Here is an 8,454-nt window from a genome sequence, read left to right as displayed (position 1 = left end):
GCCCGTGATCCATGGCTGCCGAACCTGCGCGTCCGGAGCCTGTGCTCCGCAACAGGAGAGGCCACAACAGTGAGAGGCCCACGTACTGCAAAAAAAAAAAAAAAAAAGTCTACAAACAATAAATGCTGGAGAGGGTGTGGAGAAAAGGGAACCCTCTTGCACTGTTGGTGGGAATGTAAATTGGTGCAGCCACTATGGAGAAGAGTATGGAGGTTCCTTAAAAAACTGAAAACAGAGCTACCATTTGATCCAGCAGTCCCACTCCTGGGCATATATTTGAAGAAAACCATAATTTGAAAAGATACATACACCTCAATGTTCATTGCAGCACTATTTCCAATAGCCAAGACATGGAAGCAACCTAAATATCCATCGACAGAAGAACGGATAAAGAAGACGTGGTACATATATACAGTGGAATATTACTCAGCAATAAAAAATCATGAAATAATACCATTTGCAGCAACATGGATGGGCATAGAGGTTATCATACTAAGCGAAGTAAGTCAGAGAAAGACAAATATCATGTGATATCATTTATATGTGGAATCTTAAAAAATGCTGCAAGTGAACTTATTTACAGAACAGAAACCAACTCGCAGGATTAGAGGGCAGACTTGTAGATGCCAAGGGGGAAAGGTGGCAGGGAGGGATGAATTGGGAGGTTGGAATTGATGTATATGTAAAACAGATAATCAACAATGACCTACTGTACAGCACAGGGAACTATACTCAATGCTCTGTAATAGCCTATGTGGGAAAAGAATCTAAAAAAGAAGGAATATATGAATATGTATAACTAAATCACTTTGCTGTACACCTGAAACTAACAAAATATTGTGACTCAACTATACTCCAATATAAAATAAAAAAATTTTTAAAAAGAAATAAATAAAATAGAAAAACAATAGAGAAAATCAATAAAAAGTTGGTTCTTTGAAAAAACCAACACAAGTGACAAATCTTTAGCTAGACTGAGCAAGACAAAAAAAAAAAAAAAAGAAAAAAGACAGAAATTACTAAAGTCAAGAATGAAAAAGGGGACATCATTACCAACGTTCCAAAAATACAGAGGGTTGTGAGGGAATACTATGAAAAACTGTATGTATAAATATAAATGGGTATGTATGAACTATTGAATAAGAAAGACTTTTCAAAGCAGAAACTATAAAGAAAAAGACTGAAAAATTTGTATGAAAACATAAAACTTCTATATATTTGGAAAATAGCATTAATAAAACTATAACAAAGGAAATGATTTACAAGACATACGAGTCAAAGTGCGTAATAACTAAAGGGTGTATATAAATTAGTCAAAAGATAAACATCCCAAAATAAAAAGATGAGTGATTCAATTTATAAACTATGACAATACCAACGGTCAGTAAACATACCGAAAAAAAGTCAAATTCAGCATTAATAATAAAAATAAAGCAAAACAATGAGATAACATTTTATTATGTGATTTTGGGTAAGTTACGGATACTTTCTATACTTTATTCTTTGAAATTTATTTTTTATCAAACAAATGCATGTGTGTTGCTTTACATGTACATCATTTTTCAAGTTAAATAAAACTATAAAGATAATAACAAAAATCGGCAGCCACCTGCCTCTGCTCTCGTCACTGTGGATTTCTGCCTTCTCTGGGCAACCACCCTCAGCTGTTTCTTCTAGCAAATAGGACATGTGGCCCTGAGGTATACGATGAGTAAAGGAATAAATAGTCACTGCCTGAGAGGGCTGCCACTGAAGCCGTGTCCTGAATGAAGGTTTCTTTTAAGGCTAGGCAAGGATGGGAGCACCCAGAGAAGAGGGTGGATCTGTAAGGGCGTGTAAGCTGTAAGCTGTTCCTGCAAAAGGAGGGTGTGCAGGTGTAGCCAGGAAGTACAGAGCATCCTGGGGATAATGCGCAGAGAACCGGTGGCCAGAGTGGCTCTCTCGTGAGCATTATCAGATGAAAGTGGGAATCGAAGGTGTTGGGGTTTTAGTTTCCAGTCTCTCTCTCTCTCTTTTTTTTTTTTGCGATACGCGGGCCTCTCACTGTTGTGGTCTCTCCTGTTGCGGAGCTCAGGCTCCGGACGCGCAGGCTCAGCGGCCATGGCTCACGGGCCCAGCCGCTCCGCGGCATGTGGGATCTTCCTGGACCGGGGCACGAGCCCGCGTGCCCTGCATCGGCAGGCGGACTCCCAAGCGCTGCGCCAGCAGGGAAACCCCTCCAGTCTCTTTGAGAGCAGTGGATAAAGCATAGCCTGGGACTAGAAGGTTGGTCTCACTTGGTTGGGCTGATGGAGGACCTAAACATGGCAGACTCACACGAGCTCTTAGTAAGGCATTAGCCCAGCACATGGCAGCAGGAAGCATTTATTAATGTTAGCTATAATTAGCGTTCAAATTATTTTATTGGCAAAAGTGCGTGTATTTGATAATACCAAGCATAGGTGGGAATGTGAGAGCTAGGTACTGTTGCTGATACTGAATTAATACAAATTTTCTAGAAGGCAACTTGGCAATATATTACATAGAGGTTTTTGTGTTTTTTTTTTTTTTGGCGATACGCGGGCCTCTCACTGTTGCAGCCTCTCCCGTTGCGGAGCACAGGCTCTGGACGCTCAGGCTCAGCGGCCATGGCTCACGGGCCGAGCCGCTCCGCGGCATGTGGGATCTTCGCGAACCGGGGCACAAACCCGTGTCCCCTGCATCGGCAGGCGGACTCTCAACCACTGCGCCAACAGGGAAGCCCTACAAAGAGGTTTTGGGTTTTGCTTTTTAGGTATGTATGCATTGAGGTAGTAACTTCACAGGAATTTATTCTAAAGAAACAACTAGATAGATACACAACCAGGTGTGTATAAGGTGATTCATTTCAATGTCGTTTATAATAGGAAAACATAACTAACTAATCAACGATAGAAATTGGTAAAATGAGTCCCAGACCAAAGATAGAAATACTATAAAGTTATTAGAAATGTCTTATATGGGAAAACTATTAAGTGAAAATTAAGTTTAAAAGTAGTCTGTATAATGTGATCTCAAATATATAAAGTACATATTCATACATGTATAGAAAAATATCAAAACAGTGATTATCTCCAGGTGGTATGATTTTTTATGTATGTTTTTCTGTATGTTACAGATTTGCTTCACTGAAATTTTCTTTTCTATTTTTTCCTTTTTTGGTTATGGAGGGAAAAAAACCTCAATAATGTTGTTGAAAAAAGTATAAAGGTCTGTGTCACTCAAGTTTACGCTTCGTTATCTACTCTTTTAATTCTTTAATTTATTCTCTAATTGATCAATGAGTATAGTTTTGTCTTTTCCAATCTGGAAACTGTATGTCTTACAGAAAACACTTTTGACATGGAGGAGTTTCCTATTATTCTCAATTCTCAGTTAACCCCCCTTTAAACAGTGCCTCTACTCTAGTGACAGCAGAAGTCTGCCAAAGTCACTAAACTCACCAATGTCCTGTAGCCCCCCATAATTCCATAGTGGAAATACTGATTGTCTGTAATAGATGCAGATCTCTTTTATTGGCACTGTGAAGAGGGTATTTCTGCCTCAGAACGGCATTAACAGGGGCTCCATTTCTCTTCTGTCTTTTTCAGAGTATATAGAACATAACGTATCAGCAACTTAATTAAGAAAGCTGATAGTGGCATTACTAACAAAGGCCATTCTCACTTTACCCGAATATTCTCAAGCAGTAGGTATTAATAATGTTTGTGGTGTGAACCAACAAATCTGAGGAAACACATCAGATACCTAACAGCAAGCTCAAAGCCAAATGAGAAAATTGTTCCAGAAAATAACAGATGCTCTCAGATCAAATATATCTCCGCAGAGGAAAAAGAACAAACATAGAAAATAACTTCAGACATGATCAGGACATCCAACTGAGGAAATATCAATATATAGACCATTCAATTAAAAATTATCTGCCCAGGGTTTGTTATGATATCCGTCTTTGATTTGGAGGTCTGGGAATGATAGATAAAATAAATTAGGAGAATCAGAACAGCCTTTGGGCTTCCAAACTCCTATGCCATACCTGTTAGAGCATTTTGTAATTGGGAGGTCAAGTAAAGTGTGGGAGACAGTGTTGGCTTAAGAGTCAAGCAGAAATGCGTTTTAAGGCCAGTTTTGGCAATCTAGATGTGTGAGTTTAGGCAAGTAACTGAATTTCTCTAAATCTATTTCATCTGTAAAATGGGTGTAGATTATCTACCTCATAGGATTGATGTGAATATGAGTAAAAGAATTTATTTAAAATGTCTGGTATAGGTCCTGTAGACACTTCACCAATGGTGGCACTGAACATTACTGGTAACATTCCGAGACCAACGCACAACACCATATAGAGAAGCAAAACAGACTTCGATAAACAGAAATGATCAAGTGCTTTAAAGAGGCATCCAGTTCTTTATTGGAGAAAATAACAGAACTCTTTAGTTTAAGACTAATCATGGGGCTAGCCCACTGAGTGACCGTGTGTTGTAGCAATATCTAATCAAATGGACATTTACATGGTTATGGGAATCTTGAGTTAAACTCTTCCATATTAAAGTACACACTCAGAATGTGGCCAAAAGATATCACAACCCCAGAAAAAGGCTTGGGGAAAAAAAGTATTGTCAAGAAATTTTAAAGATACTCTTGAGGAAAACCAGAATTTCATCTAATGAGGAAATTTTAAAAACCACCCCAAGGAAATTGATAATTTTCTAGAAAGTTCCTAGTGGCTAGAGAGTTGGTATGGAAGTGCAAAAATGTGGAAGGTCATATTGCTGATACCTAACGTTAAAAAAAGTCTACGATGTTGAAATAGACACATTTTATTATTACTTTTTATCAAAAATTTGAAATGCCTTCACATCTTGCTTTGGGTCTAGAACAAAAATCTATCAAGGTGGCACAGGAGAGAAATCATGGTATCCAGGGTTAGGGTTATAAGATGGGTCCCCTACTCTGTCTTTCCTAGTTGACTGACCTTGAGGGATTTATTTAACTCCTACAGCTGTTTTTCCATCTGTAAAATGGTGATTAAAATGCCTATCTTTGGCTGTTGCTTCATCACTGAGCTTCTGTGGAGTCACAAAAGCTGAGATATACTGGCTGTAGTTTACATAAAGTTCTCAGTGAGTCCTGAAAATCTGGATGGAGTCATCTCAAAGATGAGTTGGGAGATTTTGTGGTAATATGGTGGGAGAGTTTGGGGTACAACCAACACAGCTAAGTCCTTGGGAAAGTCTAGGAGGAAATTTCTGAAAATTGACTTAAAACTTCAGACTTGGGGAAACATAATTTTATTTAACAACAAAAAAGATAAAAGTGTAATGTCTGATGCCATTTTTATTCTAAAATTGTCTCGATCATTTCTTAACTTCATCATAATGAAATAAACACAGCACGACAGTCATCTTACGTAGATAGATGCACAGGTTAATGAAATGGCATATTCTGGGCTGAAGGGAAGGATATTTTGAATGTTTCCATGGAATTAAATTGATCTGTTCACGTGTTTCCATGGTAAGAACTGCTGGCTTTGCCAGGTATGTTGGACACACTTGGGAGTATTGTGGGAATCTGGTGGCCAACCCAGTCACAGTCATATGGCATTCATCTGGACAGAACTCAGCTTTTTTCTGTATAGTTAATATACAATGTTGTGTTGGTTTCAAGTGTACAGGAAAGTTGGACAGAACTCAGTCTTAAAGCTGAGATTTCGAACCCTCCTACACTATTGGTGGGAATGTAAATTGGTACAGCCACTATGGAGAACAGTATGGATGTTCCTTAAAAAACTAAAAATAGAACTACCATATGACCCAGCAATCCCACTCCTGGGCATATATCCAGAGAAAACCATAATTCGAAAACATACATGTACTCCAGTGTTCACTGCAGCACTATTTACAATAGCCAGGACATGGAAGCACTCTAAATGTCCATCAACAGAGGAATGGATAAAGAAGACATGGTACATATATACTATGGAATATTACTCAGCCATAAAAAAGAACAAAATAATGCCATTTGCAGCAACATGGATGGGCCTAGAGATTGTCGCACTGAGTGAAGTAAGTCAGACACAGAAAGACAAATATCATATGATATCGCTTATATGTGGAATCTAAAAAGAAAAAGGGTACAAATGAACTTATTTACAAAACAGAAGTGGAGTCACAGATGTAGAAAACAAACTATGGTTACCAAGGGATAAGAGGGGGAGGGATAAATTGGGAGATTGGGATTGACATATACACACTACTATATATAAAATAGATAATTAGGGCTTCCCTGGTGGCGCAGTGGTTGAGAGTCCACCTGCCGACGCAGGGGACACGCGTTTGTGCCCTGGTCCGGGAAGATTCCACATGCCGCGGAGTGGCTGGGCCCGTGAGCCATGGCCGCTGAGCCTGTGCATCCGGAGCCTGTGCTCCACAATGGGAGAGGCCACAACAGTGAGAGGCCCACGTACCGAAAAAGAAAAAAAAAGATAATTAATAAGAACATGCTGTATAGCACAGGGAGCTCTACTCAATACTCTATAATGGCCTAAATGGGAAAAGAATCTAAAAAAAAAAAAAGAGTGGATATATGTATATGTATAAGTATAACTGATTCACTTTGCTGTACACCTGAAACTAACATAGCATTGTAAATCAAATACACCCCAATAAAAAAAAAAGACTGTAGACTCTTAAAAAAAAAAAAAAAGCTGAGATTTCATTGAGGGTCAGGCCTGCAAGACCAGGTTTACAGTGCCTAGTTTATATTGTTTACTGATGTGGGGCGGTGAAAATATTTTATAATAGTAAACCCAATTTAAAAAAACCATCCAGTTTGCAATCATATTGGAAAAGATATTTTTGTGTCCAGGAAACATTATGGCCTAAAATTCCACAATTTTCATCATCAAATAAAAAGCCTTGATCGGCTTGGCTGAACTGCTGACACACACAGACTTCTAAAAAAAGGAAAACATTTTTGTAGTGGAGTGCCAGTAGGTCGAAAGTGAGCTGTGCTCCATCTTGTAATTCACTGCAGCGTGTGCAGAGATGTGTGTATCTTAAGAGGCGTAAAACAACAGAGAAGAAAGGCAGAAAGGAGGTCCTCTTCTTGATTTGCAAAAGGCCTCATGTTGCCCTTGTTTTTCTACTGACACAATTTATAGGCTCCTTTTGATATTCCTCCATCAAAACTTTCTTAGTGTCTGTCTCATTTCAAAGGGACACTAGCTAGTCCATGCCACTGAGTTACCCCTAATTCACAGACATTTTAACTGTAGCTGATGCTTTAACTCAAAGGAAAGAGTCTAACGCTGGGATTTCAAGCCAAAGTAGCCTCTGGGCTCTAAGTGCCTTTTGTTAAAGAATCTGCTAGACTGTATTCAAACTCTTCAGAGAAAGACATCGTGTTTCATGCATCTTTGCATTTCCAGCACCCAGAACAATTCTTGTCCCCTAGTAAGAACTCCATATATGCTTGTTGAATGAAAGAAGGAATGAATGAATGAAACCAACAACGGAGATCTTTTATAGCAGGTCCCAATTATTGTTGATTAATAAATATAATGTTTGTCTACTGAATAGGTCTAGTATTAAACCTCTTTGGCTGAATTTTGGTCATATTGTTGATCCCAAGTTTGGGTGCCTCACGCACAGTGAGGCCAGACAAACTGAAACATCGGAGTTTGGAGCAGAGAAAGATTTATTGCAAGGGTCAAGCAAGAAGAATGGGCAGCTCTTGCTCAAAAAGCCCAAAATCCCTGATGGTTTTCAGGGAAGAGTTTTTATAGGCAACATTTGGGGGAGAAAGACTGCAGGGTGTGTGACCTTCCTCTGATTGGTTGGTGGTGAGGTAACAAGGTCAAATCTCAATCATCAGCCATCTGACCCCAACCAGTCTGGGGGTCCAAGTACTTGTGCTCAGCCTGAAGATACCATCCTCCACCTGGGTGGGCAGCCTTAGTTCCAGTAGAAGAACTCAGAGATATATTGTTACGTATACCCCTTCAGGAGGAACCAGGACCCTGCTCTGTGCTGCACTGTTGTTTCCTGAATGCTCCTTTGTTTCTGCATTCCCTCCCTTTCCTAATTAGTAAATGTCTGAATCTGCCCTTTGGAGTTCAGAGAACGTCCAGGAGGCTGAAGACTTTTTCCTGCAAACAAGAAACCGGGGACACGGAAAGGCTTTTGTATCCTCAGGGTCCTGCTCAGTTTCAATCCTCCCTTTTTTGGTAATCTTCAGTGTGGAGGGGAACAGGTGTTGGAATCATAAACTCAGCAGAGGAACTTGGTTTTAGGGGAACTCAGTTTCAATAACTGAAATCCTTTCATCTTGACTCCACTGCTATCAAAGAGGGAGCATGTTTCTTCTGTTTGAGGGACCGTGAGGATGACTGATTTGCCTAATATCTCTGTCTCTGTTTCTCTGCCTCTGTCTCTCTTT

Source organism: Lipotes vexillifer, unplaced genomic scaffold, assembly GCF_000442215.2.
Source record: "Lipotes vexillifer unplaced genomic scaffold, Lipotes_vexillifer_v1.1 scaffold189, whole genome shotgun sequence".
Lineage (NCBI taxonomy): Eukaryota > Metazoa > Chordata > Mammalia > Artiodactyla > Lipotidae > Lipotes > Lipotes vexillifer.
The sequence above is the reverse complement of the archived record's forward strand: the minus strand, read 5'-3'. Positions refer to the sequence as shown.